We start from the raw sequence: 8150 nt of genomic DNA, 5'->3' as shown, positions 1-8150 counted from the left end.
TCGATTTCAGATGCGATTATCAAAACTCAGAAACGGATTTTATGCACCGACATGATGCCACCACCTTCGCACGGCTACCCCGAAAGGGAGGGTGTGTATGTGTGTGTGTGTGTGTGTGTGTGAGAAAGACTGATTTAAGGGCAGCAGCTCCCCGCTGTAACTGTACCCTGGAATTTATGGTGTGTGCGCAATGTTCTTGCCAACTAAATATAATTTACTGGCTGTGATGTAGTCCTGGAAACTTCCTCTGCTGGGCTGAGTCTTCCCAGCAACTCCTCTGCATCTGACTCAGCATTACAACTAGTGCTGAGGCTCTCCATGCCTTCTTCAAATCTGTATTAGCTCCTAAGTATGCCAAAAAATACTAATCAGTCTTCTAAAGATACTTTTTTTGTGTTTGTCTTATCTTCACCTAAGGAAAAAATAAATGTAAGCAGAGCATTGTGCTATGGAGCTGTCAGTGTCCTGGGGGAAGGCATCTTGCAAAGAATTTAAATTTAACTGCTGAAATACCTTTTATTCTTTCCAGCAACTGTCTTATTAAAGGCAGAGGTGAGGAGAAGAGGGAGAATAATATCTAGTCCATAATCCCATTATAAGGTTTGTCATGTAATTGTAACTTTTTTTTTTTTTTGGTGATGAAAGTTTTCATCTTGTTTAATAGAATCATAAAATACAGTTAAAAGAGATCTCTGGAGGTTACATACTTTTAGTCTTCTGCTCAAAGTATGGCTAATGCCAAAGCTAGACCCTGGTGTTCAGGGCTTGGACTGCTGGGGTCTGAAAATATTCACAGATGGAAAGTGGGCAGCCTCCTCAGAAAGGCCATCACTGTGCTCAACTGCAAGCAAAGAGATTTTTTTTCCTCATGTATGGAATTGAAATTTCCCTTGATGTCACATGTGACTGTTTCATCTTGTCTTTTGCCCTGATTTTCTGTACTTCTGGGGGTCTAGTCCATGTTAACCTCCAAACAGACAGCTGAAGGTAGCAATCAATGTCCCCACTTAGCTTTCACCTCTGAGAACAAGCACAACAATCCCAGATCCCTGACCCTCCTCCTATGCCACATGTTCCAGGCCTCTTCTTTTCCTTTCTTTGTTTGCTGTATCTGCATGATATGTCTTGGGTTTTACAGAGAACAGGGGGACTGTTGGGACATGTGTTACATAACATGAAGGGATCATCATGGCCAGGCTTCGCAAACGAAGATTTGGGAAGGGCTGTACCCACACTTATTACAAGCACGCTGGTGGCTAAAAAGGCCAATACGAGATAAACAAGTCCGATTGCAAAAGGCACAGCAGAAAGACTCCTTAGGTGGTATCAGCAAGACACGATTCTTTCTGTGTTGTCTTTTCTCAAGAGTGATCCTGTGAGCTTTCTCAAAAGCATCCGCAACGTTATAGATGGTGTGTCTCCAGACCTCCCAATTGGAGGCCAGAGTAGACCAGTTATGGTGATCAATATGGCCAAGGCTGAGATGTTGTTTCAGGGAGTCCTTGTATCTTCTCTTTGGGGCTCCTCTCTTGCGGCAGCCAGTGGCAAGTTCACCATAGAGCATGATCTCAGGAAGGCAGTAGTCCTTCATCCTTGAGACGTGTCCTGCCCAACACAGCTGTGTTCTCAGCAACATGGCCTCAATGCTTGTGATTGCTGATTGTTCTAGAACAGATGTATTGGTCACATAATCTGACCAGAGGGTGTTTAGGACTGTACGGAGACAGAGTTGATGGAAGCATTCTAGGAGTTGCAGGTGGTGGCAGTAGATGACCCATGATTTGGATCCATATAAAAGAGTAGACAGCACAATGGCTCTGTAAACACTGATCTTTGCACTTTTCTTCAGGTGTTTATTTCACCAAACTCTTTTATGGAGTTTTCCGAAAGCACTAAATGCCTTTGCTTTTGCTGTTGTCTATCTCTCCGTCACATGAAGGGATATGGTGCTTTTAAATTAATAAAGACTACTAACAGTGCCAGACATCCTTAAGAAATGGTCCTTATGAACAAGTGTGAGAAATTAATCCTTGGGTGCAAACAGGGCAAAATTCTATACCTGAGTTTAAAATACAGTAATATGAAAAGTGTTAGCAACTTCACTGAGATTTCCTTTTGGTCCCATAAAAAGACGGTGCTGTGTAGCAATTCTCCGTTCATATACGAATATTACAATATTCTCATGTGCCTCGGGGTTAAAAGTAAAATAAGGTAAACATCACCAAAAGTTGCAGAAAGCAGTGTGACTCTTATTTTGCTTAAGGGTATGCTGGGATTTGGAAAAATTACAGGACCTGCTAAATTGTAAATGAGCAATTCTCAAACTGAAGATTTATGGACTTGAATCATGTTTTGCAGGAGTGCAAGAAGCCCCATGGAAACTTACTCTGATCTTTTGGATTTTGTTTTCTGTGCTTTCACTCTTTACACCTAATAAAGTCCCTCTAAAAATTCTAGGTCTTTTCCATTATACCTCTAAGACTGAAGGATTGAGGAGGAGACCAAGTAAGACACAAAACTATTAGAGAAAAGGGAATTTAATAAAAATGTTAAAAACAACTAAATTCCTGCTGAGACTTAATAATAACCTGCTATTTTCTTTTTTGTTCTTTTATTCAAAACCAGACTCTTGTGGCATTAATAACTCCCCCAGCTGATCTGTGCTAGATAAATGTTTTCAGTGTACTAGGATGTGCTGCATAAATTCTTTTTAGCAGTAAAGTGCATAACTGTTTTGTTTATGACGCTTATGTTACAGAGCAAGAGCGAAATAGGTTGTTAGAAGAAACAAATTGGAAAGTCAAATAGAAACAAAGGTAGGGTACTGTACTTAAAAAATAACAACACTCTTCCAGCACAATATGGAGAACATGCAATATCGGGTAGTTCTCTTTCTTCTTCCCAGAAAAACCTGAAAATAAGAACAAGGAAGGAACACTGTAACTTGAAAGAGCTAGCCTAGAGAGGAAGGCTAAAGGAGGATTGTGTGACCTGCTTGAGGAGCTTCTGCAGGAGAGGAGGAAAAGCAGAAAAGTGCAACAGGACTGTCCAGTGGAGGACCAGGAGGATGAGTGCCTTTCCACCTTGCAAGTTTTGAGACGACTGGTGTCCTAGACATCAGAACCAAAGCACATGCAGTACTAGCCCATTTGTCCAGGCTACTCAGCCTTTAGCTGTAGGTTATCATGAAATACCAGAGCTGGCATCTAAAGTCACAGGCTACAGGAGGAATTGCACCCTTAGACCACATGCAGAATGACAGGCTGCCTGACAACCCACTGAGGGTTGTGTGAAACAAACTAATAGAAAATATTATATTAGTGGGTTATTTCCTTTTCATTGTCCTCCATTCTTCATTTTCCCTTTTGGTACCCTAATTTTTTCTCTACCTTTATTTTCCAATTAACGCAAATTAGTATCTTTGCTTCTCCACTTTGATGTTTTAAGCTATTTAGTCTGATTTTAGGATCAGACTGGATAGGGACTTCTTTATCTGTCTTCAACACTGTATGTCTTTCCACTGTGTGGTCCACTGCTATCATCCACCCAGAGTTAAAGGTTAGCTTCTGGCTTTAGCACAGGTGTATACTTCATAGACTCATAGAATGGCTTAGGTTGGAAGGGACTAAAGATAAATCAGTTTCAATCCCCCTATCATGGGCAGAGACACCTTCCACCAGATCAGGTTTCTCAAAGACCTATCCAGCCTGACCTTGGACACTTCCAGGGATGGGGCACCCACAGCTTCTCTGGTCAACCTGTTCCAGTGCCTCACCACCCTCACAGCAAAGAATTTTTTCCTAATGTGTGATCTAAACCTACTCTCAGTTTGAAACCATTCCCCCTTTTCCTGTCATTACATTCCTTTGCAAAAAGTCTTCCTCCGTTTTTCCTGTAGCCCCCCCTTCAGGTATTGGAAGGTGCTATAAGACCTCCTTGGAGCCTTCTCTTCTCCAGGCTGAACTGCCCCAGCTCGCTCAGTCTGTCTCCATAGGAAAGATGTTTGAACCTCTGATAGTCCTCGTGGTCCTCTGGACTCACTCCAGCAGGTCCCCATCCTTCCTATGCTTGGGGCCCCAGAGCTGGACTTCCTCCAACCATCTGCTTGGTGATCACACCCAAAGGATAGCTATGTTACTTGGATCAGCTGGTTAAGCCTGTTTGAGTTTAGTGTTGCCTTAAGTAAGCTTTGTCTTGACTTTTAGCATGTGCTGTGCTTTACTGCATACTTGTCATGTATGTACAACAGTGTACACATCACTGCTGTTAAATTAATGATCACCTGCAAAGTCTTAAGGAAGAAATTATCTGAGTAAAGTAACACATTATTAGGAAAAGCCTAATACAGATTTTTATTGTACAGTCCCATCATTGCTCTCTACACATAAACTAACCACGTGATCACTGACTTACCTTTTTTCTATGTGTTTCCTATCTCCTCTTCAGGGTTCAGAGAACCTCTCCAGGATTTAGGTACCATACTTCATCCAAATCTTCTACTGAATACATCTTGTTAGTTATTGTAACATCTTGTGCATCACCACATGTCTGGCCCTTTCTATGGTGCTTCTCATTTAATAAAAACCCTGCCAGATTATTTCCAGGTCTTTGTGGTTCTCTCTCCTTAACAGTCAGGGAACTAAGATACACATGGATTTAAGCCTACATTTACATTAACTTTGTGTGGGCGATTTGCTATGACCTAAACCTTGCTTCAAAACATTTTAACTATTTATGTTTCTCAGCATGAGTTATATAGTAATGGTTATATAGTATATCCGACATCTCTTGGGATATAGGTCTGTGTCAGCTCTTCCACTCATCTCTTTTCCCATGTAACACACAGAACAAAGCAGGTGAGTAGTGCTTGCATTGTCTCCTGGTATGCAAATTTGACCCAAAATACCAACTTGCAGCAACTGAGGGTGCTGAGCTCTTATTGCTTATGGAAGTTAGTGCTTTTCTGTCCACTTCCCTGCTTAGTTATCCTTTGTTGGAGATTTTAGTGTAGAATCTGTTTATTGAAGGGCTGAGTGGAATGAAAGCCTTTTTCTGATGACTTAGGCAAGGTGAAGTCTGCAGTCTCTTGATTACAGATTCTCCAGGCTCTGTCTTTATTCTAATTAACATAAGCTGCAAACAAATGTTTATTGAGTTCTGGATTTTGTTAGTTCTTGGCATCTGAGAGTGTTGTCCTATTCATTGCAATCTTCCACTTTGGTCAGCTTCTCCAAGCAAAACTTTTTTCACCCTCAACTGTTGCTTTTCCTGTCCAACGTCACTCCTCTTCTGAGGTTCCTTTCTGAATGTGCACGAGTGACCCTTTCTTATTTGCTGCCACCTTCTCTCTTTGCCCAGTGCAAACAGAGAACACAAATTATTTTCCAAATATCTTATTGTTGCCTTCTGACTGCCAAGGTTGGCTAATAAGCAGTGATTAAAAACCAGTTTGACCACATTACGGGGTGATTCTGCACATTGCTTGGAGCTATGAGAGGATGTGGGTACTGGGTAGGCTTCTCGATGCTCTACCTGGCCTTCTTACCATCCTAATTGCCCTGGGAGCTTGACAAGAGGTGTTGCCAACTTCCCTTTCAACACATCAGTGTGTGCAAGTTCCCTGGAGGGACCTAAGTGTAGATTTGTCTTTGGGGAAATATTGTAACCTGAATGTGTCAGCTTTAACTCAACTTGCTTTGTGGGAGCTAATGGGCGAGACCAGCGCGTGTTATTTTAGCAAAGAAATTAGAAAGTGTACAACAAGGTTCTAAGTGACAACAAAAAAAATGAAACACCAATGATACACCATTCTAAAACCTACTTATGAACACATTTTTTCTTATATTCTTGTAGTCTTTCAGCAGTGTCTCCAAAATGAAGCAAGCAGAAATGTTCAAATGTGTCTCTTCTCACTCTCCTGTGCTGGGGGCTTGCAGCACTGCCTACAAACTTTCACTATGTTCTTCAGTTAGTACATTTCTCTTATGTTAAGCAGCTTATTATCTAAGACTTTTTCACAACTTAGGTAACATTTGATACATTTACTTCTTCATTGTATCAGATTGGGTATTTTCCAGACACCAGGGATGGGCTAAAAGTACAACAGATAACAGGACATGTCAAAGTGCATTTTCTAAACCACTTTCTTTCCCCCTCTTTATTAGCTGTAGGAGCTCCGGGCACCAAATCCACATGGGATGGCAGGAGCAGGGTGGGAATGTAGCAGAGCAGGGAAAAACGGTAGTAGGAAGAGTACTCTGATACCTGAAAGAATGCAGATCATATAACTTTTACAGAAATTCCTATGTCTACCCTTTCTGGTAAAAACTGAACTCTCTGGATCCCTGAGCAATGGGATTTATCAGTCACTCAGACCCTTCCCTCTGTCCCTCTGTCTAGCCGTATTAATAGTTCTGCTAGTGGTAGACTTAGTTTCCTCTGCCAAAGTACTTCTTTAAGTCAACACTGATGTGATCCACACATCACCTCAAATATCACAGCAATAAAGGTGGCAGAGCAAAAGTCACTGTCAAATACTATGGAGTGGACTTTGGAGAGGAGAGCACCAATAGATGTAAATGTGCTGATTTACTAAGATAGGGCTCTGAAGTCTTCTTACAGTATTGCTCTTTCTATACCTGGTTGAATGCCCTTCCCTTGTACTTCTGGAGCTATTATGGAGTCTCTTGTCCTTTGTTATAGCTTTGAAAAGGAGGCAAAGGATACATTTCTCACTTTCTGTACCCAACAGTTAATAAATATGTTGTGAATATACATACTTTTTGTGTCTTCAGTGTAACACTGGGCTGGTATCTTTACGTGCTGGTTTTGGCTGGGGTAGAGTTAATTTTCTTTAGCTACCATGGAGCCATGTTTTGGATTTGTTCTGAAAACAGTGTTGATAATACTCCACACTATGGAATGCTCATGCTCCGTATATAAAGCTGTGGTGAGAAGAAGGAAGTGGGAGGATATTTAGAGTGATGGGATTTGTGTTCCCAAGTCACTGTTACTCGTGATGGAGACCTGCTTTCCTCGGGGTGGCTGAACACCTGCCTGGTCACAGGAAGCAGTGAATTAATTCCTTGTTTTGCTTTCCTGTGTGTACAGGTTTTGCTTTCTCTACGGTTTAATACGCAATAGTAATAACTTGGTAGACAATTCAGTCTTTATCTCAACCCACAAGTTTTCTCATTTCCCCGATTCTCCCCCCGAGCCCGCTGAGGAGAACGACCACCAGAGGGAGCTCAGGCACTTCGGCGACGAAGGAGCGGGGAAAGGACAGGAGGAGGAACGCTCTAAATACTCGCTTTTAACTGGAACCAGAGGGTGCAGTGGCAGCAGCAGCCGCCGCGCAGAGAGCAGCGATACCCTCTGCCGGCAGGGAGGCTCCTCCAGAATGCCACCCGGAGCCCGTTTTGTTTCACAGAATCAGAGGACCGTGAGGATTGAAGGGACCTCTGGGAATCACTCAGTCCAACTCCCTGCCAAGGCAGGGTCATCTGCAGCAGGTGACACAGGGACGTATCCAGGTGGGTCTGGAACGTCTCCAGAGAGGGGGACTCCACGCCCTCCCTGGGCAGCCCGTTCCATGCTCTGCCACCCTCAATGTAAAGAAGTTTTCCGTCATGTTGAGGTGGAATTCTTGTGTTTTAGTTTACGGCCATTGCTCCTCATCCTGTCTCTGGGCATCAATGAAGAGAGCCTGCCACCATCCTCTGACATCTGCCTTTGAGATATTTATATGCATTAACGAGATCTCCCCTCAGTCTTCCCCTCTCCAGACTAAACAGCTCCATCTCTTGCATTTCTCCTCATCAGAGAGATGCTCCAGACCCCTTATCGTCTTTGTTACCCTCCACTGGACCCTCTCCAGGAGTTCCTGGACCCTCTGGTCCTGAGTAGCCCAGAACTCCAGATGTGCCTCACCAGGGCTGAGTACAAGGGGAGGATCCTCTCCCTCGACCTCAGCCATGTCCCATGTCCCATGTCCCACTATCCCCTATCCTGTTGTTCCCTATCCTGCTATCCCGTATCCCACTATCCCCTCTCCCTCTATCCCCTACCCCTCTATTCTCTACCCCTCTGTTCCATACCCCGCTATTCCCTATCTCACTATGCCCTATCGCTCTAACCCCTATCCCTCTATC

Source organism: Chiroxiphia lanceolata, chromosome Z, assembly GCF_009829145.1.
Source record: "Chiroxiphia lanceolata isolate bChiLan1 chromosome Z, bChiLan1.pri, whole genome shotgun sequence".
NCBI classification, from domain to species: domain Eukaryota; kingdom Metazoa; phylum Chordata; class Aves; order Passeriformes; family Pipridae; genus Chiroxiphia; species Chiroxiphia lanceolata.
The sequence above is the reverse complement of the archived record's forward strand: the minus strand, read 5'-3'. Positions refer to the sequence as shown.